Raw genomic sequence first — 21,114 nt, forward strand, 5'->3', positions numbered from 1 at the left:
ATTAAACATGTTAAAATTCTTGACAAACTTGATTGTTTTTCTTAGTTAATGAACTTGCCTATAAAATTTTAAAAATGCTCTCTTAAGTATTTATTTTGCTTGCCATACGCCTGTCTTGTTGCCTTTGTGAGTTTATGTCTAGAGCATCCTCTAAAGTAATATGAAAATTTTCCTTGCCCCTAATCTGCAGGAAGTACTGTAGAAGATGAAACCTTCACCCATTTTCACACTTGCTGCTCCTGTATTTTATTTTAAAGATTTATTTTATTTATTATCCCCCACCATTGTGTGCAGTCACTGGTCTCTTCGTCCATTTGCTGTGTGCTCTCTGTGTCTGCTCATCTTCTCTTTAGGAGGCATCGGGAACCATCTTGGGACCTCTCCTGTGGAAGAGAGGTGCTCCATCACCTAGGCCACCTCAGCTCCCTGGTGTTCTGTGTCTCTCATTGTCTTTCCTCTTTGTGTCTCTTTTGTTGCATCCTCTTGTTGCATCCGCTCGGCGTGCTTGCCCGCCGTGCCAGCTCGTCTTCTCTAGGAGGCACTGGGACCCGCACCTGGGGCCTTCCATGTGGTAGGCGGAAGCCCCGAGAGCTTGAGCCACACCTGCTTCCCATTGTTGCTACTTCAAACTGTCAAAATGAAATTTTCCTTCTTTGTGGGAGCAAGGCTTACCTCTCGATACCTACTGTCTAGACAGGCTTAGGCTCACTAATATACATCATGCCTTCCATATCTTTTGGACCCACCAGCCTAGCCCTACTGTTCCTGTGTTCTCTTGTCACAACATAATGTAGAGGGCAGACCCTCCCTTAATTCCCTCATTTACTGCTCTAGGAATCACCACCACCCGGGGAACCTGAATAGGCAGCTTACTCAAAACTCGGGAGGTTTGTTACAGCCTGTCCTTAGAACTTGCTAGTAGCATAGAAGTCCTGCTCTAGAAGGTCTTAGAAACAAGCAGATTCTCTCGCAGCTGTAGATTTGCAAAATCACAGAGCCCTAGACAGGATCAGAGCAGCCCAAGGCAGGGATGGCTTGTTCCTTAAAGGAGAATGTTGCTGTTATGTTAACTACGCTGGACTGGTATTCGATCGTTTCCGCATCCTACAAGACCAGACTCATAACATCCGCAAAAACTCACCACCCAGTGACTCCTGGCCAGTCCCTTTGCCTTGGCCTAACCTTTCCTGGCTCCTACCGCTTTTAGGTCCACCCTCAACCTTTCTTTATTCTCCGAATAGGCCCTTGTGTTTTTAAAACCCTAACATGTTTATCTCTTTCAGGTTAGATGCTTTACAAAGCAAATTAACGATCACGAGGATTCTAGCCAGTTCCACCCTCTGTCCCAAGCGCCTCTCCCCTCAAAGTCAGTAGAATAGCTAGAGAGTTTTACACCCTGTCAGGCAGGACAACGGCCCCTAACCAGCAGGAAGCAGCTACAGGAAAATGACCATTCCCCCCCCCCCCCCCCCCCCGCCGTTCCCCTTAAGAATAAGCGTGGAGCGGGTGAAGCGCAGTGGTTTGAGTACCTGCTTCCCATGTACCGGGTCCCGGGTTCATTCCCTGGTACCTCCTAAAAAAAAAAAAAGAATAAGGGTAAAAACTGTCTGAGGGGGAATCTGCGGCGGACTAGAACGGGGACCTGAGGGGGAGGAAATGGCACAGTAGGCGAGCACTAGGGCCATGGGACAAGGCAGTCGGTGCTGTGTGGGCATCCTGCGTGTGGCGCCCACTGGTGCCTGTCCCTATCTGTGAACAAACAGAGATGCCCACGGAGTCAGAAATGCCCTCCAGACAGCAGCTAACGGCCCGCTCACGTCCTGCCCATGGCGAGTGGGCAGCCGCCCTCCCCGACCCCCCGGCAGGCCAGGAGACCCTCAGAACCAGCGAGAACGTGGCACCTCACAAGGCCTCATTTACATGCAGGAAGGAAGGGGGCGTCCGGCCGTCATAAGGCCGTGTCCCCGCACGAGGGCCCGTCTGCCCCCGAGCGTGCCCGCGCTGCCACCTTGAGTGTGTACGGTCGTTTACGCTACACTCTCTACTCGCTTAAACTGGGGTGCTCCTTTGAATTCTTTCTCACAACGTGACCGTGGCCTGGAAACCCACCCGGCAACAGGAGGTCCCTGACAAACCTCTCGGGCACTGTGGAAACTGAGTCAGGAGCACAAGCGGGTTTGGTGGCTGGCGTCCTGAGTACATTTGATTGCCTGGGACCATTTTCTTATCACTGAGGCGTGGCTGCTGTCGGGAGCTCAACGCTGATTCCAGAAACAAGTGGGTTCTAGCCTGGGGCTGGCACAAAGGCCTTGCCATTTATTTTGCTGATGGTGGAAGAGAGGCTTAAAAACAACAGCACATAATAATAAAATAATAATAACAGCAGCCACGGGGCGCGGCGGGAGTCTTGCTCTGTGCAGGGAGGCACAGGCCACCTCCCGGGGCAGCTGAGAAGGGGCGTCTGGGAAGCAGGGGCCCAGGCCAGGGCCTGCTGCCGCGCAGGCCCACGAGGGGTTCGAGGCCCGGGCGGGGCCCCGGGCTGGAAGCCCACAGCACCCCCACTTCCCGGAGCACTTCCTCAAAGCCGACCCGAGGCTGGGCCATCGGGGCTCCCGCGGGCCCACGCCCGGCCCGCCCGCGTCTCCTTCCAGGGAAGGAAGAGCAACCCGCAGCAACGCCCGTGCCCCGCGGCCCTCAGGTTCAAGTGCCAGGAGAGCCGCAGGGCCCGGCAGCGGCGTGCGGGGGGAAAAGCCCCGGCGAGGACCCCGAGAGGCCAGCGGGAGGCCGGCGCCCGCCCTGGGTGGGTGGGTGGCTGGGGCCCGGGGGGCACGGCCCCCGAAGGCGCGCGTGGGCGCCCGAGCGAGGGGAGGCGCGGGGGCTGCCCCGCGACGCAGGCCCTGGCCGTGGGGCCTGGCAGCTCCCAGCCCCTCTCAAGGCCTCGGCTGTAAATCGAGGGGGCCGGGAGGGGGAGGAGTGGGCGGCCTGCTCCCTTTCCTGCCGGGAGGCAGGGGCTGCGCCAGTCACACAGCGCCGTTTATTTCCCTTCTGTGGGTTGGGGCTCCGTGGGAGACTGTTGGGGGAAGAGCTTCTGAGGTTCCACAGCCTGAAAGCCGCCCATCTGGGCAATCCAGAGGGCTGGACGTGCTGAGTAGCTCTCCCCAGCATGGTGGCTAAGCACAGACTCCGAGCCAGGCAACCTGGATTCAAATCCTGCTGCTGTCACGTTCACGCTGTGTGACCTCAGGCAAGTTGCTCAACCTCTCTGAGCCTCAGTTGCTGCCCTTGTAAAGAGGGGATGATAATACTTTCCTCGTAGGGTTGCTGTGAGAGCAGGGCCTGGCATACAATGCCAGTGTTTGTTAAATAAATATGAATCTGGGATTCGTGGGGGTTCATGCCGCCTCCCCAATTAGAGTGGGGAAATGGATCTCAGAAAACGAGCGCCTCAGTTTCCCAGAGTAGCTGTGCAAAGAGGCCGCAGTAATGACCGCCAAGGACAGGGTCTGTCGGCACTATTATTGATTGATTAACCATCTCCCTGCCCGCGAGCAGAACATAAAATCCCGAGGAGCCGGAACCTTGCCTCTGATCTCGTGCCGGCCCCTGGAAGCGTGCCTGGCACCCAGGACTCGTCAGCTGAGGGAGTGAGAAGCTAAGTGGCAGCGGGGGCCGGTGTGGCTGAGTGGTTGAGAGCCGCTTCCCACATACGGGGTCCCGGGTTCGATCCCCGGCCCCAGTACCTCAAAACAAAAACAAAAACAAACAAGTGGCCGCCTGGGGAGGCGGCAGGACCCTGCGGGCTGCGGCGTCCCCGAAGCCGGCGGGCGGGTCTCCCTGTGGACAGGCCGGGGAAGGCCCCGCCCACGGTTCCAGCAGGACCTGGAAAGGACGGAGGCCTGGTGGTGGAGGGGCGGCCTACGTGGCATCGCGGGGCGTGGCAGGGCCCCGGGCCTCCACGTGGGCCGCTGGCTGAAGGTGCCATCACCCTGGGTGACCAGGGACCGCCCAGGGACTCAGGCCTCCTGCTCTGGCCAGAGCAGGCCTGGCAGGGAGGCTGCCATCTGGAACACAGACCTCCCAGGTAAAGGTGAGCGTTACCCAAATGAGCCGTTTTCTAGTTTGTGTCCTGAGCAAGATTTGGGACATATGGCAAGCCTGCAATATTTGGGTCGTCCTCCTATAAAAAATGATTTATCTGAAATTAATTGAAGTGGGTGTTCTGTATTTTTATTGGCTGAATCTGGCCACCCTGCTTGCAGGCCTCCCTCCGCCCCCAGCGCACCCCGTTTCAGCTCCACCTCGGCAGCAGTGTAAATGAAGGGCCGGTCCAGGCCAGGACCGGGTGCTGGGGCCAGGGTGGCGATGCAACCTCCTGGGCCTCAGTTTCCCCATCTGCCTAACTCAGCAGTGAGAATCTCTGCCACCCAGAGAGGGTGCACTGTGGGAGGCGTGTGCATGAAACGTTTCGCAAGGGGGAAGGTGTTACAGAAACATTAGTTACCCCAATTCGTTGTCATGGGCAACCGACCTGTCGGTGGAGGTTGGTTCTGGTGACTTTCTTTTTTGAAAATTAATTTTTTTTAAGCACAAGCAATTTGTGTTTCTTCTTGAAACGGTAGGAAAGGGAGAGTATCAAAAAGAGAAAGGAAAAAGAAACACACCTAATTCCCATGATCGAGAGACAACTATTATTGTATTCTTTCTGCTTGAAAAAGTTTGAAAACTTTTTTCCAGGTGCGTGTGAGTACTTTTTCTTCCTTTCCCTTCCATTGCCTGAACGGGCCCATATTCTGCATTCTTTTTTTTTTTTTTAAGGCGTTACCAGGGAATGAACACAAGTCTGCATACATGAGAAGCAGGTGCTCAACCACTGGGCTATGCCCACTTCCCTTCTGCATTCTTTTACTTATTTGGTTTTTTTTAAAGGTATATTTATTTATTCCCCCCCACCCTGTTGTTTTTGGTCTTGCTATCTGCTTTCTGTGTCCATTCACTGTGCATTCTGGTGTCTGCTTAATTTCTCTTTAGGAGGCACCAGGAACCGATCCCGGGAACTTCTGTAGTGGGAGAGAGGTGCTTGGTCTCTTGCGCCACCTCAGCTCCCTGGTCTGCTGCATCTCGTATTATCTCCCCTCTCTGTCTCTTTTTGTTGGGTCATCTTGCTGCACCAGCTCTCCGTGAGGGCCAGCGCTCCATGTGCTCCAGCACTTTGCACAGGCCAGCTCTCTACTTGGGCCAGCTTGCCTTCACCAGGAGGCCCTGGGAATCGAACCCTGGAGCTCCCACATGGTAGACGGGAGCCCAATCACCTGAACCACATCCGCTTCTGTTCTGCATTCTTTTAGGCAACCTGTTCCTCTCCCCTGACTGCTGCCATTTCTGAAGTTTCAGAATATACCCAGTGGAAGCGTCTCTCCCTTTCTATCTGGGCATTGTGATTCCAGGGGTGTCATGTGTGGTGAGTTCACATCCCAGGTCCCATTCTGGTCCCCTCCCTGGTTGGAACCCAGCTGCAAAGTCTTCAGTGAGAAGAAAGATGGGCATGTATTGTGTAGCCTTGAGTGGCCTGCGTGGCCCCCTCCCCGAGTCCTACAAGGTCATGTAGTAGCCTCTTGGTTCACTTTTTTTTTTTGGATAAAATTCATATAACACAGAATTAGCCATTTTGAAAAAAGATTTATTTATTCCCCCCACCACCACCATTGTTTGTGCTTGCTGTGTCTCTTTGTCATGTGCTTATCTTCTTTTTGGAGGAGCTGGAATCGAACCCAGGACCTCCCATGTGAGAGGCATACACCTAATTGCTTGGGCCACCTCTGCTCCCTGCTTTGTTGTGTCTCTCCTTGTGTCTTTGTTGTGCCATCTTGTTGCATCAGCTCATCGCACCAGCTCATCGTGTCAGCTCACTGTCTTGTTCATCTTCTTTAGGAGGCATTGGGAACCAAACCCAGGACCTCCCATGCGGTAGGTGGGAGCGCAATTGTTTGAGCCACATGCACTTCCCAAATTGGCCATTTTAGATATACAATTCAGTTGTTTTTTTTTAGTATATTCACAATGTTGTGCAACTATCACCACTAATTCCAGAACATTTTCCTCATTCCCCACCTCTCCCCCTAAGCCATACCCATTAGCAGTCATTCCCATTCTCTTGCAATTTCATATGAATCTTAGGATTCGCTTTTCCATTTCTGTAAAAAGGTATTTATGTATTAGTTCATCAGTTATAACAAATGCATCATGCTAGTGCAAAATGATAATGCTAGGGAAAGGTGTGTGTGTGTGGGGAGTTATTTGGAACTCTACTTTCTGTATGACTTCTCTGTAAACCTACAACTGTTCTAAAAAAAAAAAGGCAGTTGGAATTTTCATAATAGGAGTGCACTGAATGTGTGGCTCAATATGGGAAGTATTGTCTTCTAAACAAGACTAAGTTTCCCAACCCATGAACGCAGGGTGTCTTTCCATTTATTGTCTTTAACTTCTTTCACCATTTTGTAGTTTTCAGAGTCCTGGTTTTGCACTCTGGTTAAATTTATGCCTCAGTATTTTATTCTTTTTGGTGCTATAGGAAATGGCATGGTTTCCTTAATTTTATTTTCAGATTGTTCAGTGCTAGTGTATATAATAGAAACACAGATTGATTTTGGTATATCATATCTCGCATCCTACAACTCGCTTATCATCTCTAACAATTGTGTGTGCGTCTGTAAATTCTTTAGGGTTTTCTCTATATAAGATTGTGTCATTGGCAAAGAGACAACTTTTACTTCTTCCTTTACCATTTGGATGCTTTGTATTTGCTTTCCTTGCCTAAGTGCTCTGGCTAGATCTTTCAGTACAGTGTTGAATAGAGGTGGCAGCAGTGGGCAGCCTTGCTTTGTTCCTGATCTTAGAAGGAAAGCTTGTTAGACTTTAACCATTAAGTATGAAGTTAGCCGTGGGTTTTCAGAGATGTTGCCTTTTATCAGGCTGAGGAAGTTCCCTTCTTTTCCTAGGTTGTGGAGTGTTTTTATCATGAGAGGGGTGTGGATTTTGCCAAATGCTTTTTCTGCAACTATTGACAAGATCTCGTGGCTTTTATACCCTACTTGGAATCCTTGGATTGGAAACTCAATCTCTGTGGTTTTGGGGTGATTTAAAAAAAAAAGTCACAGTTTTACAGCTCTCACCATAAATAACGGCGAGCTCCCAGGTGTGGTAAGTGTTCAGGACAGATGAAAAGACACAGCCAGCTCCTGCTGTGGCTCCGCAGTTGGGGGGAGAAAAATGAATGAAGATGTGGTAGCAATCAATAAGCAACAAAAGAAAATTCAAGTTTGTCGTGGCTTTTTCCTCTGCAGAATTTTAAAAAAGAAATTAGGTGCCTCCAAGCATTCCTAGAAGGCTATTTTTGGACATTTTGTTTGGCATATCCAGCAGGGCTTGTAATACTGTGGTTTAATTTCTGGATAATCCTTCCTTTGGCCTGCTGTGGTTGCACCCCGAGAATGGAGAATTGCAGAGGTTGAGCATCATCTGGCTTTTTCTGTTGCTTTAAAACAACAAAGGGGTACCCTCTCCAGTAACATCCACCTGACAGCTCTCCAGGTTTGGGAGGTCTTTGAACCCCCCTTCCTCTAATGTAGTAATATTTTTAAGGCTGGTTGCAGCTGGGTGGATATGGTGAAATAGGGAGAGCGTTGGGCTGGGACAGAGGGGACAGCTGTAGACCCAGCTGGGCCACCAGTTTGCTGTGGGATCTTGGGCAAGGGGCTTTCCCTGCGTCTCAGTTTCTTTCGTGTCTCTAAGGAAGGGCAGGGGCTCTCCCCTCCAGCTCTGTGCATCCACCCAGGGGCATTTCTCTCCGTGGACACGTAGGGTGCTGATCATCTCCTGGACTCTGTATTCTCACAGCCAGCACGTTCCTTACTGCCCCATAACCGCTACCCAGACGCCCAGTGGGGCACAGGGCTGCCGTCAGGACCGGAACAGGCAATGGGGCAGGCGGCAGGGGGATGTTGAAAGAGGAGTTCCTGATTTCCAGAGCTCTCTGTGATGGTTTCAGAAGTTCTTCGGAAGGGCCACGGGACACCCTCAGAGGAAGCCAAGGAGTAAGCCGTTTTCCTTAACCCTGACTCTGCGCTAAGCCTGCAGCAGGTAGGTTTCACTCTCACTAAGTAGTTCTTAAGAGCTGTACTGTTATCATGCCCATTTTACAGACAGGAGACTGAGGCCCGGAGTGGGTGGGTGACTTGCCCTAGGTCCCAGGGACCGTCGGGAGCTGTCTGGATGCTTCTGAATTTACACAACTGCGTTCCGTGGAGGGAAAGGCCGACCCTCAGAGGGCAGGGAGCGCTTGAGCGCGGGGCGTGGGCTCTGAAGGTGGGGCAGGAGGGTGGCCTGGGGGTGGAAATCAGAAGAGGAGGGTCGGGGTGTCCCGAGGTGGGGCTGGAAGGCCAGGGGCAGCATCTGAAAGGGGAGGCGCGAGGCCGGGGCGCCTGGGAGGGCTCCGAGGCCGGGGCGAGGAGTCTGGGCCGCGGCCCGAGCGCGGCGGGCGACCGGGGAGAAGCCGAAGGCTCGGCGGTCCCGAGCGCGCGGGGAGCACGCCGGGGTGGGCCGCGGCCAGGGGCGGGCGGCCCCGAGGGTGCGCGCGGGGGCGGGGAGAGGCGGCCCGCAGCGCCCCGCCCCGCCCCGGCCGCCGAGCGCCGCCCCCGCGCGGGGCGCTCCTCCCCGCCGCGGCCCCGCCGCCTGCGCGCCAGCTCAGACCTCGCGACTCCAGTGCGGCGCGGGCGGCGGTGAGTGAGCGCGCGGGGCGGCGCGGGCGGGCGCCCGGGAGCGGGGGGCCCTGCGGCGCGCGCACCTGCCCGGGGCTCGGGCCGGGGAGCCCCGGGGCCCCGCGTCTTTTCGGGGGTCCGCGATCCGCGAGGGGTGGAAAGCGCTGCGGGGGCCCGCCCGGGCCGGGTTTCCGTCCTCCCGGCGCTCGTCCGGGCAGTGCTACAGGTTTGGGGTCCGCGTGCTCCTCCCCGGGGTCGCCGATCGCCCGCTGCTCGCGCGGGGTGGGGTCGCGGGGTCCGAGCCCGAGGGCGCACCCTTCCCGGCCCGGGGCGCTCTTCCGCCGTCCCCCTTACGGGGCAGCTTTTCAGGAAAGTCGCCATTCGCGGTGTTGGCCGCGGAACGCACAGTGGCGATTCTCCAGAAGCATCTCCCGGGGATTCAAAAACAAACGCACCCGAATTTCTGGACTTGGAGGGGTCCGAGCATTTTCGTTTTCACCACCGCCCCCGGGGTTCCGCGCGGGATCCGGGACCGCCCTCCGCGGTTGCCTCTGTGGGCACCCCAAGTTCTGGGGAGCCCCAGGGAGGTGGAAACCCGGGGGCACAGCGCAAAGCGGGCCTCGGCCCGGGGGTAGATCCCCGTCCCCCCTCCCCGGGGGGGAAGGTGGGCGCCCCTTGAGTTCGGGGGTCGGCTTATCCCGGATGGCTTCCAGCTCCGGGCCCAGGCGGGTCCTCGGCTGGTGCCAGCTAGATGCTGGTGGAGTCGGGGCTGGTGGACATCGCCCCTCCCCACGCTGGCAAGTGCCCTCCCCTCTCTGGCTTTCAGATCACCGTGGATCTGGGCGGGGGGACGGTGTTTGGACCATAGCCCCAGTTAAGCGTTGGGGAGAGGGGGTGGGGAAATGGGTGTGCCTGGAAAGGCCCGTGCGTTCCCCGAGTCACCTCACCGGAACTTCCCTGGTACTCTGCGCTTCAGGATGGTGGGCTGACGTTGGCTCTTGGGCCCGGCTTTGGTCGTTGGGAAATCCCCAGTTTCTGGAAGGCACAGGGCCTCCCTGGGGGTAGAGTCTCTCCCACCAATCTTCCCAAAGGCGGTGAGCCTCTGAGCCTCAGAGAGCTTGGTTCAAGAGCTGCCTGGAAGCCAGGTTTGGTTGCAGCATTTCCCCTGGGGTCCTTTTCGGGGGAAAAAACATGATGGACATCAGTGTTCTCATGTCAGCCCTAACTGTTGCCTGTCGTCCCTGCCATGTCCGTCCCCCCGCCCCCATCTCCAACGCGGCCTGCTCGGAGTGGCTGTTTTAAAATCGGATTAATCCAGATGGCGTGGAAAGAAGTGTGAGCTGGTACCTGGGACTCCAGCACGATGTTTGGTTTTATTGTGGTTTGATCAAAATGCAGAGGGTGTGTGTCCTGCTCTGCCGGGCACAGAAGAAATCTTGTGCAGCCCTGCTCTCCTCTCAGCGGGTCCTTTCTCTGGGATCTGAATGTGCATCAGACTCTTCTTGAAACATTTATTGTAGAGCAGCCATGGGAGAGGTCCATCTTTTCTCTCTTCTTTTCCTCTCCGTGTTAATAATAGATGCCTTTATTCACATTTGAAAAGGTGTCCTTGTTATAATAATGTTTTTGTGGATTAAGTGACTGGTCTAGAATGTTGGATCAATTTCTTCTCTAAAATACTAGACTGGAGTAAATTTCCCTTTGTTCCTTCTGACCCTCGTGTGGGCTGGCAGTGGGGATATCCAGCACTACCCTTGCCCTGGAAATGATGCAGAAGAAATGGCTCCTGGTCCTGAGGGGCTTACGTTATGGGTGGAAAGTGGATACTCTCAAGTGAAAACGCCAGGGCTTATGCTCACGAAGGGCTTTGTAGCTCTGGAAGGGACTTGAGAGGCGTGGGAAGGAGGGGAGCTCTGCACACGGGGCCAGGTCAAGTAGGGGAGGTTTCATGGGAAAGTTGATGCTGAAGCAGGACGTGTGGGCCTGGTGGGCAGCATTCCAACAAGCAGAAGGGTCTCGGGGCCCCGGCACTGCTGCAGAGGAGCCACTGACAAGCCCCGGGTAGGGAGCCGTACAAGGGGAACCCTCTGAGGGAGAAGAAACCAGGAAGCGTTTCCAGCCTGAGTTACTCTTCTAGAAGATGAACGACGCCCGCTTGGCCGCAGGCAGCAGCCCAGCTGCTTGGACGCGCGTGGATTCAGGTGCCCATCTGGGACTTAGAATTCTCCCATTGAAGATGAATCTCCCCGACGCTGCCTGTGAGGCTGGAAGAAAGGGGATCCTCTGCCCACATGAGGGAGTTCTAGAGCCCTGGCACTGTGACTTGTCCTCTGTGCTTTTGCTTTTCCTGTAATGGAAACAGCTCAGTGGACGAGCTGGCCTGACCTCTTGGCTGCCCGTGGCCTGTCCTGGACGCCGTTGGTGCTGACTTTCCCAGGAATTGTTCCTTGAGGTCAGGCGGTACTTTCCCGAGTCCTCAGAATTCCATCTCATTGTCTGAGCCTGTGTCGCTCTCTGGGCAGATGGGATAACGCCTTCGTAGCCAGCGGAGTTGTCCCTCAGCCGCCGGTGTTATTTCAGTAGAAAGAAACTGTAATTTCAAAGAGTTTAAGTATGGACAGAAAAAGGGAAGTGTCACTAGAGGGTGTCAGTGCTGTGGTGGTGTCACACTCAGCTCCTATCAGGCAGGGAGTTAATTCACCAGCATCCTCAGCCCAAGCGCTTTATTGTTTTTCGGTCTTAATTTAGCAAAAATAACGGTGGAGAATTTAAGCTGCTGAGCTCACGGAGCTTTAGCACTGACAATATTCCTCGGAGACGCTCTAAAATTAAAAGTAAGTTTAAGAGCTGAGCATTGACTTGTCTTGACCTTGAGGCCCGTGAGGTTATTCACGGACAATGTACTGTAATTTTAGAAGTTATAAAAAATACAACACTATTACAGAACGTGTGGGCGGTAAAGACGAAAATCAGGCATAATCTCACCATGTGAATGAAATGCGAAGCATCCGTTCTCCTCCCTCCCTCGGCGGCTTCGGTCTTTTGTCACTCTGCCTGGTTTTATGAAGCTGCAATCAGGGCTCGTAGCGTTTTGTATCCCGATGCTGTCCTGTTAGTATCCCCATCGCGCCGATTCATCAAATCCATCATTCATATGGAAACTGGGATGTGGTTTCCCCAGGAATCCGGAGGGAAATTGCCCACTGTGATTCTGGGGGAGCAGCCCAACTCCCGGGTGGAAGGGTTTTCCATCCCACAAATCACTGTAATTTGTAGCTGCGCCATATTCGAACCTGGCCTTCAGATTGTGGTAACTTTATCTTTGACTTGTGGAACATGTCGACCCGTCTGGAAACCGACTGAATTCAAATGTGGAATTTGAAAACACTTGTATGAGGTCTTCCACTCCGAGCCTCCATGTTTTTAACTGAGTTCTGAGTTTGTTGGGGATCAAATAGTTTACAAAATGAACAGTTTCTCACTTCCTTTCCCAAAGAGGGCTGCAGACCCAGATTCCTCTTTTGTCTCAATCCTTCCTCCTTAATTTAGGGCTTAAAAGTCACCCTTCCCTAACAGGAAAAAAAAAAAAAAAGTCACCCTTCACTTTGGACGTTTATCTAGAATATTTAGGTTAAATTCCCTTATAACAAAAACACTGCTGTAAAATCTTCATATTTTCCCCCCAAGATTGCAGCCATTGACCCATTGTAAAAATTTTGGACAATATTTGATTTAATGCCTATACAATATGGACAGTTCCTTGTGGTTTATTGTAACCAGTTGTCACCATGCCATAGATTTAGTGTGAAGAACACTTTTCTCCAGAGACCCCAAGAGAGGAGAGAGACCTTTTTGGTCCCCCCCAGCTGTTTCTCCACCTTGTTTACAAAGTGGGCTATTTTTGGAGACCTGACAGTTACGTGTGAGTGCCCTTTTGCCTCAGGAATTCCTTTTTTTCTGGGGTCATTTCTGTGATGTGCATATTCATGGAGACCCTGCGCAGTGTTTCTTTTCTGGGGCCAGGGGCCCAGGATGTGGAATTGAATATTTTCTTTTTTCTTTCTGGAAGAATTGATCCTAGGGAATTAAGTTCGTGGTTAAAAAGCTGCTTTATCTTCTATCGGAAGGCCACATCCTTTTGTGTGTTCATCTGATACCTAAATCTAGAAAACAGTTCTACACTCAGCTCGAGGATGTATTTTTAGAAGTTTACCACCCACATGTTATTAAAAGGGCTTTGTGGGAGTTTTGAAATCTACATCTTAAGAGAGGGGGTGCAATTTGCCCACAGGCGGAAGTGTTGTTCAGCTTGAAGGAGTTTTAGTGTTCCTTGAAAGGACTGGCCTTTGGCTGAAATTCTGGAGCTCTTTCTCTTTTTGCCTCCCCAATCAGAAGTATTAGAAACCCCGGTTTTCTTACCTTTTCCAGGCTCTGTCATCCTACGTAATCTAATTTTTTTTTTAAATTTGAATTTGAATACTTTTGGGTGAGACCTGCCTGGCCCAGTTAACCTTAAAGTTTCCCCTTTTTACACGTGGTCCATTTGACTCATTTGTAAGAGTGATCTCTGGAGGCGTTTAAATAGGCTTTTTCTTTTGGAATCATTTTAGATTTGCAGAAAAGTTGCAAAATTAGCCCAGGGAGTTTCCATTTACTGCTGACATGTCACGGGGGTACGTTTGTCAAGACTAAGAAACCCACACTGGTACATTGTGATGAATGCAACTCTGGACTTTATTTGGATTTCACCAGTTTTTCCTCTGATGTCCTCTTTCTGTCTCAGGACCCAGTCCACGGCACCGCATCACGTTTGATTGTTAGGTTTCCCTGGCCGCCTCTTGGCTGTGGCCGCTCTTTCCTTGTCTTTCATGACTTCGACAGTTTTGGGGGAGGACTGGACAGGTATTTTGTAGAAGGTCCCTCCAGTTGCATCTGTCTTCTGTTTTCTCGTGATGAGCCTGGGGTTCTGGGTTTTGGGGGAGAATGCTACCCAGGTCACAAGTCCTCCTTCTCCCCTCCTCTGGGGTGCCTGAGGCCCACTGACATCAGCTTGGAGAAGGTGGAGTCACTGGCTATCTCCACTGTCAAGTTCTTCTAGACTCTTCTTTGAAAACAAGTTGAGTCCAGCCCACGTGCCCGAGGGCAGGAGGGGTGATTGAGTTCCACCCCTGGAGCTCGGCATGTCTGCATATATGATTTGTCCTTTCTCCCTGCTTAAAAAATGCACGCGTCTACAGAGCTCACTCTGCAGATTGCCCGGTCCTAGACATAGATGGGCACACAAAGCCTCAGCTCCCCAAGGATCCCGAATAGGCCTCGCTTTCCCAGGGTCCAAAGAAATGCAGAATCCAGCAGCGCTTCTCCTGGACGAAGCTAACGGCCCGGTTAGGGAAATAGAATCTCCGTGGTGGCTGGAGGAAGGCATCTGTCAAGGCGGCTGGATTGTGGGGGACAGGCCTTAAAAGGCCCAGGAGGTAGGATTTACCACCCCATTCTTATCATGGCCTCTTTAAAGGCAAGACTGTACTTTTCCACCACTTTCAAAGACATGGCAGTTTTAATACCTGCAGTCATTTGGAGCGTGGCCAGACTGGAAAAATAAGCAAACAGAAGACGCACAAGTAACGTAGATGTTTATCATCAAGGCACATGTCCCAGGCTTGCCTGCCTTATGCACAGGAGGCACCCGAGGAGTTAAACTGTTAACTCTTACTTTAAATGGAGTTCTTACAGCCTTGGAGCTGGTTTCCAAGTCCTCAGTTTGAAGCAGCAGAGAGAGAGGGGTGGTTTGGGGTCTGTCACTGGCCGCAGGTTAGACCGCTGGCAGCCTTGGATAGCTCCGAGAACCACAGAACGTAGACACGCCTTCTGTTCAGTTCTTTGCAAACTTGAAGAAGCCAGAGAAATGCGGGATCGATTTTAGAACATGGTTTTAAGATCCTTTTTATTTTGGGGCTTAAAAGAGGCTGTCATTGAGAACGCAGCAACCCCAGAAGTTTCGGAGGCTGGAGACTTTGCTGTTCGGGGGTGGTTTTCCTTGATCCGGGGTGAGGACACCCCTGGGCTGCAGGCGCTGTGCCTTTGGCGTGTGTTCATGCGGGCTGCAAGTTGTCGCGTGGCGTCTGCTGTGGGGACTTTCTCTGTGTCTTCTAGATTTGGAGGCTTATTTTTAGAATCCTGACTCTCATTCTTGGCAGGTGTTGGAATGCTTTTGGGGGATTTTCAAGTGTTCGGACTGCTGCTTGTTTAGACAGGGACCCCAGGGGTCCAGCCTGGCACCCACCCCGCTGGCCAGGCTCATGTGTGCGTCCTTCCAGGTCACTGCTGCACTCTTGCCGCCTCCTGCCCTGCCGCGGCTCCTGTCCACCCAGAGCTCCACCTGCCCTGGAATCTGTTCTGTTTCCCCAGGTATCTGCTCCTGATCACCCCAAGTTCGCTGACTTTGCCTCCACAGTGGATTCCTGAAGGCCCTTGAGGTGAGGACAGGGAGAGCCCTGCTTCTTCCATGTCACCCCACGCCCTTGCTACCATCGGACCCCAGGACCTGCCGGGCGGCAAATGGCTCGTGATTTAAGATGAGAACATCTGTTGATGACTAGGGTGTCATTAATACAGATTTCGGGCCCGCAGAACAGGAGTGCTAGTGTGCTCGTCTTCTCACCAAACAGGAGTGATTACTCTGCCAGCACCCACAGAGGAACCCAGGACCAGGTGCCAGGCAGGGTCAGGAGACACTGTGGGACAAAGGGCTATGGCGATGTCACTTTCACCCAGAGGCGGGGGGGACATGTGGGTTTGCAGAGGAGGCTTTTTTAAGTTATTATTATTTTTTTAAATGAGATTTAAATTTCCTTTTTGAATATGCAGTCCTCCTGTGGCTCAATATACAAGAGATCAACAAAGGCACAGAAGTGAAAAGTGTCCTCCCACGGCCACTCCTGGTCATTCCACTTCCTCTTCCCATAGGCGGCTGCTGCCATCAGTTTCTAGTGAACCTTCTCAGAGAAATTTCCTAAGAAATATCCCCCCACCACCCAGATGCTGGCATACCATAAACACCGCCCTGCCTTTTACAGGCAGTGATCCTTTACATATATACAGCCCGGAGGTAGTTGTGCTCCTGCACTTCCGACTCCCTGGGTTGGTGCTCTTCATTGCGGGTTGGGCCGCTGCTGAGTCACCTACCCCCTGCCTCTGTTACTGGCCGTGTTGATATGACAAGCCCTGTATGTTTATTTCATTCCTTGTCCATGCATGAGGACTCCTCATAGAAACCCCTAGAGGTAGAATTGCTGGGCCAAGGGAATCATGCATGTTAGATTTTGGTGGATGCTTCCAAAGGGCACCCATCGCAGTGTCCTTTCATCCACACCCAGGCCAGCTCTGTGTTACCAAATGCTTTGCTTCTTGCTAGGCGGTTGGGTGAAAAATGCTATCTTTTTTTTAAAAATAAACCCCTCCTTCCAGGTGGCGCCCTCATCTGTCTGCTCGTTGTCTCTGCTCATTGTCTGCTTGTCTTCTTTAGGAGGCATGGACACGGAACCCAAGACCTCCTGTGTGAGAGGCGGGTGCCCAAGTGCTTAAGCCACATCTATTCCCCTTAATAAACTTTTTAGAATTGTTGGCAGTTTTCCCAATGCTAACCTCTTTATCAACAGGGAGCATCTCTCACAGCTCAGAAACTGTCATTGGTGTGTTCTTATTACGTAAACTCCAGAGACTTTTCTTTTTGGATTTCACCTGTTTTTCCACTGATGGCTTCCGGTGCCCGGATCCCATCCAGGCTCCCACATTGCATGTAGTTGTCACGTCTCCCAGGCCTCCTCTAGGCTGTGACGGTTTCTTGGTCTTCCCTTGCTTCCCATGCCTTGACAGTTTTGAGGACTGGCCAGGTCTCCTGTAGAAATTCTCCCGGTCTGGGTTTTTCTGATGTTTTCTCGTGGGTTTGGTGAGGAAAACCCCAGAGGGGGTGTCCTCTCTTTGCCCCATCATAGCAGGGCAATGACTGATGGTGACGCCCTGATGCCCCACCACCGGTCCCGGTCCCGGTTGAGCTGCGGCTCCCCGATTTTGAAAGCGACCGAGCATCTTCTCGCCTGTGAAGGCCCTGGCTTGGCTGGACGGGTTTGAGGCTGAGGAGTGGAGCAGGGGACCCTGGGAACTGCATGCAGACCCGGGCCCTAGGGAGGTGGACTCAGAGGGGCGGGAGGGGCGAAACCACGAGGCTGCCCCAGAGGTGGGTGGGGGTCCGTGTCTGGGGAGAAGGGCCTGAAAACAGGAAGTGGTCTTGGGTGTCGTAGCTGAGGAGGAAGGAGGCTGGTGGTGAGGTTGAGAAGCATCTGGGAGGCGAACTGGGGGAAGCTTGAGAGGAAGGAAGCCAGAGGAGCTGAGGCGCTAGGGGGAGGGAGGAGGGGCGGTTTGCTTCTCCAGTTCAGTAGGGAGAGATTTGAACCGTGTTTAGGCCTCAGGAGGGGAGGCGGCTGAGAGGGCAGGTGTGCCGGCCAGTGAGAGGGGCCGTTGTCAGAGCAGAGTCCTCTGGGAGGCCCCAGGGGATGCTGAGAAGGCCACACTTGGGGGGGGGGGGATTACATTCAAGTCAGAAAAGGGCTTCTGAGCTGAGGGGGGGGTGGGCAGAGATGCCCGAGGATTAGGTTGGGGGAGGGGTCAGGTCTCTTCTGGAGGGAGGCACAGGGTGCCTTTTGAGGGGGCGGGTAACACCCCCCTTGAGAAGCCTCAGGGCCAGCGGGGGGTTGGGGACAGCTTGGCCGGGAGGCTGCAGGTATGAGTCTCCCACTGCTGCTGTAACGCATTTCCCGACCTCAGTGGCTTCCGGCACATCAGTTGATCATCTGGGAGTAAGAAGCCTGAAAGCAGGTCCCCGTGGGGTAAAGTCGAGCTGTCCTCAGGGCTGTGTGCCTTCTGGCCGCCTGGGGGAGAATCTGTTTCCTGGCTGTGGTAGTCGAGGTTCTCCAGGGCAACAAACGACAGGCGGAATCTGTAAACGTTACGAGGCTTTATAACATGGCCTCACACAACTGTGGGGACGGGCAAGTCCGAGTTCTGTGGCGCCGGCTGCAGGCGGGAATGCTGACGGAGGTCCTCCATGAAGGCCCGCGAGAAGCCGGTGGCTGAAGTGGCGGCGGAAATTCCCTCTTCTGCCTGCTGCGCTCCTGCTCTCTCCTTGTAAGGGCTTCAGCCGACCGGCCCAGGCGTCTCCTTGCGGAAGGCGCCTCCTCAGTTGATTGCAGATGTCCTCAGCCATAGACGCAGCCAACTCACTGGTGACTCAAGTCCACGACATGTCCTCACAGTAACAATCTGACCCGGGCTTTCTTGACCGGACAGCCATTACCTGGCCAAATAGACACATGGGCCTAACCATCACACTGGCCTTTTCCAGCTTCTGGAAGCTTTTCCCTGCCCCCAGCTTCAAGGCCAGCAGCTGGCATCTTCTCTCCTTTCTGACCCTCCTGCCCCTTTCTTACGAAGACCCCAGGGTGACATTGGCCCCACCCAGATAATTCAGGATAATGCCCCTTATCCAAGATGCCTAACAGGATCACATGCGCCAAGTCCCTTTTGCCTTGTAAGATAACATTCATGGGCTCGGGGGATTGGGCTGTGGATGTCTTTGGGCAGGCCATTCTTCTGCCCATTACCCTGGTGGGGAGGGTCAGACTGTAGGAGTTTTAGACAAACATGTGAATGTCTATCTGTGAAGCCTAGACATGGTGGCTGCAGAATAGAAGCCCAGGTGTCACAGGGTCTGTGCCCGGCTTGGAACTTCTGTGAGGCGAGAGGGAGCAAGCCACCCCTTCCCTGGGCTGTTCTGCTTCTCTAAGTCATCAGAACTAACTTTCTCGTAGTAACCCACATACCCAGTGTTCTCAGCATAGTCACACCTCTAATTTTTTTTTAATACTTTTTAAATTAATGTAATAGGTCACAAAGAATGTTACATTAAAAAACATAAAAAAGCATAAAAAACATAAGAGTTTCCCGGATACCCCACTCCCCACCCCATCATTTTTGTAAATTGTATTTTTTTGAAGATATATACATCTCAAAAAAAAAGTTACATTAAAAAACATAAGAGGTTCCCATATACCCGCTACCCTTTAATTCTCACTGCAACTCTCTGAGGTAGGTTCTATTATTGGCCCCATTTTCTAGATAAGGAGACAAAAGCACAGAGAGATTAGGCAACTAATGCAAGGTCACACAGCCCAGAAGTCAGAGAGTTAGGATTTGAGCTGAGAAAGCCTTGCTCCTGAGTTTGTGCTCTTAAACATTTGACCTACCTTGAAATTCCATCCTCTTAAATCCTTTGGCCCTTTGTCATCCCCCTTTCCACACCCTGCCTGCTCACATTCTTCTCTTTTCTCCAAATAGTTGTGGAGTATTTAGCAGGCAGCAGGCGGTGGCCGGTGCCGTCCTTTCTGCTGCCCCCAAGTGATGGGTGATACACCCCCAAGTCTCATAAATAACAGGGAAACACTCAGGTGTTTGTGAAAATGCCGTTTGTTCCGGTACCTCGGACACCAGCAGGAGACGTCCCACCTGGATCATCTCTGAGCTCAGTGGCCTCAGTTTCCCCACCAGGTTAATTCCTGATCAGATTCTGCTCAAAGGGAGTCTTTACAGTTGGACATTGTTTCTCTGCTTTGCTTCCCCTTCTCTTTTGTGCTCTGCCTGCCTGATGGTCATTTCACCAGAAAGGAATGGCGGTGGGAAGGAAAAAAACAACCAGCAACTCCTTAATCTCTCATTTGCTGACAGTGTCTCTTCAGTCCCTGTAAACAAGCAACTTGGACACTGTGGTTGGAGATGCTTGGAAACGTGGGAGCTCTGGTCCCTCTTTTCTTTCTGTGGCTTCCTGGGGTCATAGGAAGGAACCTCATAATTTATTTGGCATCCATGAAAAAAAGCTTCTGGGGAGTGGGTGACACATTGTCACCCTTGAGCTTTTGGGCCACGTCAAGGGCCAGGTAACCAGTGGCGGCGGCAGGGAGCCTGCTCCGGGTTCCAGACCTTAAGTGGGTAACACTGATAAGGAAGAGGCATCCCGTCTCCTTAGCCTCTTTCCTAGCCTAGCCTGAAACCAGAGCTGAAGATGGATGATGGCAAAAGCCAGGGGTACGTTGCGCAGTGTGTGATGAGCGCAGCGGCATGTAAACGCACGTCGGAGAGTCCAGTCGAACACATTCTGAGGTTGGAAGATTGTGGCTTTTCTTTGTCTTTGTGTGATTTTTATCTTGTGTGTGCACGCCTCCACACTTCCCTTCTCAAGTTCTTTCTTTTCCACCCACATCTTGACTTCATCTCCTGCCACGGCACCCCAGGATGCCCTTCGAGAAGCCTGACATTCCCCACCCCCTGAGAATCCCGGAGGAAACCAAAGATTCCAGACCCCATTAAGTGATTCCAATTCTGGGGCATATTTGAGCTGTAAATCCTCATGTTACCTTGAGTTGAACTTGTATTGAAGTTCTTAAGTTCCGTAAACATCTTCCTTAAAAAACTTGGTTTCCTCAGATTTTAAGTCAGGGCTACTGGGATAAACCCTCTGTCCTTTATTCTCGTTTTCAAATCTTGGTACCACTGGGGAACTGGCAGAAACTTGGTGTTCTTTTGTGCTGTGTTGATTTCTAGAAACACTTCATTGAAGCCTTAGGGTGCCCGCCTCTGTCGTGGTTTGCCCAGGACTTTACTGGGTTTAGCACCAAAAGTCCCACGGATGGTGGGTTCCCCTGTGAGGCACCCACGATGTTTTGGGCCTAATTCTAGATGCTGGGGATGTAGATTGTAATAAATTACAGTCTCTGCTCCTGGGGGCACATGGACCAGTCAGGAAGACAGACAAGTTGACAAGAGCCCTGTGAATATACTGCGAAGGAATGTGTGAGTGATAGAAAGCCACACGACCCGGGTGCTGCAGGTCCCATTGCGCTGGGTACTGAGACAAAGGGATTCGCTTGTTCTCCCCAGGACCCTAACCTGGTGGTTAGGAAAACTTACTCGGCCCAAATACCTTATTGGGCACCAGGCACTCTCAGCGGGACCCCGAGGGGGTGAAGCTTGGATCTTGGGGAGAGGGTGGAGGGTGTGTGGCCCTCCAGTGCCCAGCCCCACTCAGCGAAATCTTATTTCTTAGTATTTAGTTTCTCTCGTTAGGGAGAAATTAGATTATGTTTAATTAATTAAATTTAAATATAATTCAATTTTTCTCCTTGGGATGGGGCAGTAATGGAAAAAAGGTTGAGAAAATCCGGTTCTACACCAGGGTTGGAAGAATGGACGTCCTGCAGACGTTCCTGTGGGCCCCGGGAGTAACATCAGCTTGGCCCTCGCTGCCCGG

General features: G+C 52.5%; 1 protein-coding gene across 5 annotated transcripts in view; it reads left to right on the plus strand.

Annotated features, from left to right (window-relative positions):
- The first annotated feature begins 3,977 nt into the window (after positions 1–3,977).
- The window catches only part of LITAF (lipopolysaccharide induced TNF factor), a 28,898-nt gene continuing 11,761 nt past the window's right edge, over positions 3,978–21,114 (plus strand). Inside the window, exons 1-2 of one of the 5 annotated variants that reach the window (XM_012526030.4) lie at positions 4,072–4,087; positions 8,048–8,139. The gene's annotated coding sequence lies outside the window, so the exon portion shown is untranslated. Of the gene's footprint in view, positions 4,088–8,047; positions 8,140–8,716; positions 8,778–15,164; positions 15,233–21,114 lie in introns of those variants that run through there. The other 4 variants (XM_058286465.1, XM_071211361.1, XM_071211362.1 and 1 more) reach the window with 4 other exon arrangements.

The sequence above is a fragment of the Dasypus novemcinctus genome, chromosome 23 (assembly GCF_030445035.2).
Source record: "Dasypus novemcinctus isolate mDasNov1 chromosome 23, mDasNov1.1.hap2, whole genome shotgun sequence".
Taxonomy (NCBI): domain Eukaryota; kingdom Metazoa; phylum Chordata; class Mammalia; order Cingulata; family Dasypodidae; genus Dasypus; species Dasypus novemcinctus.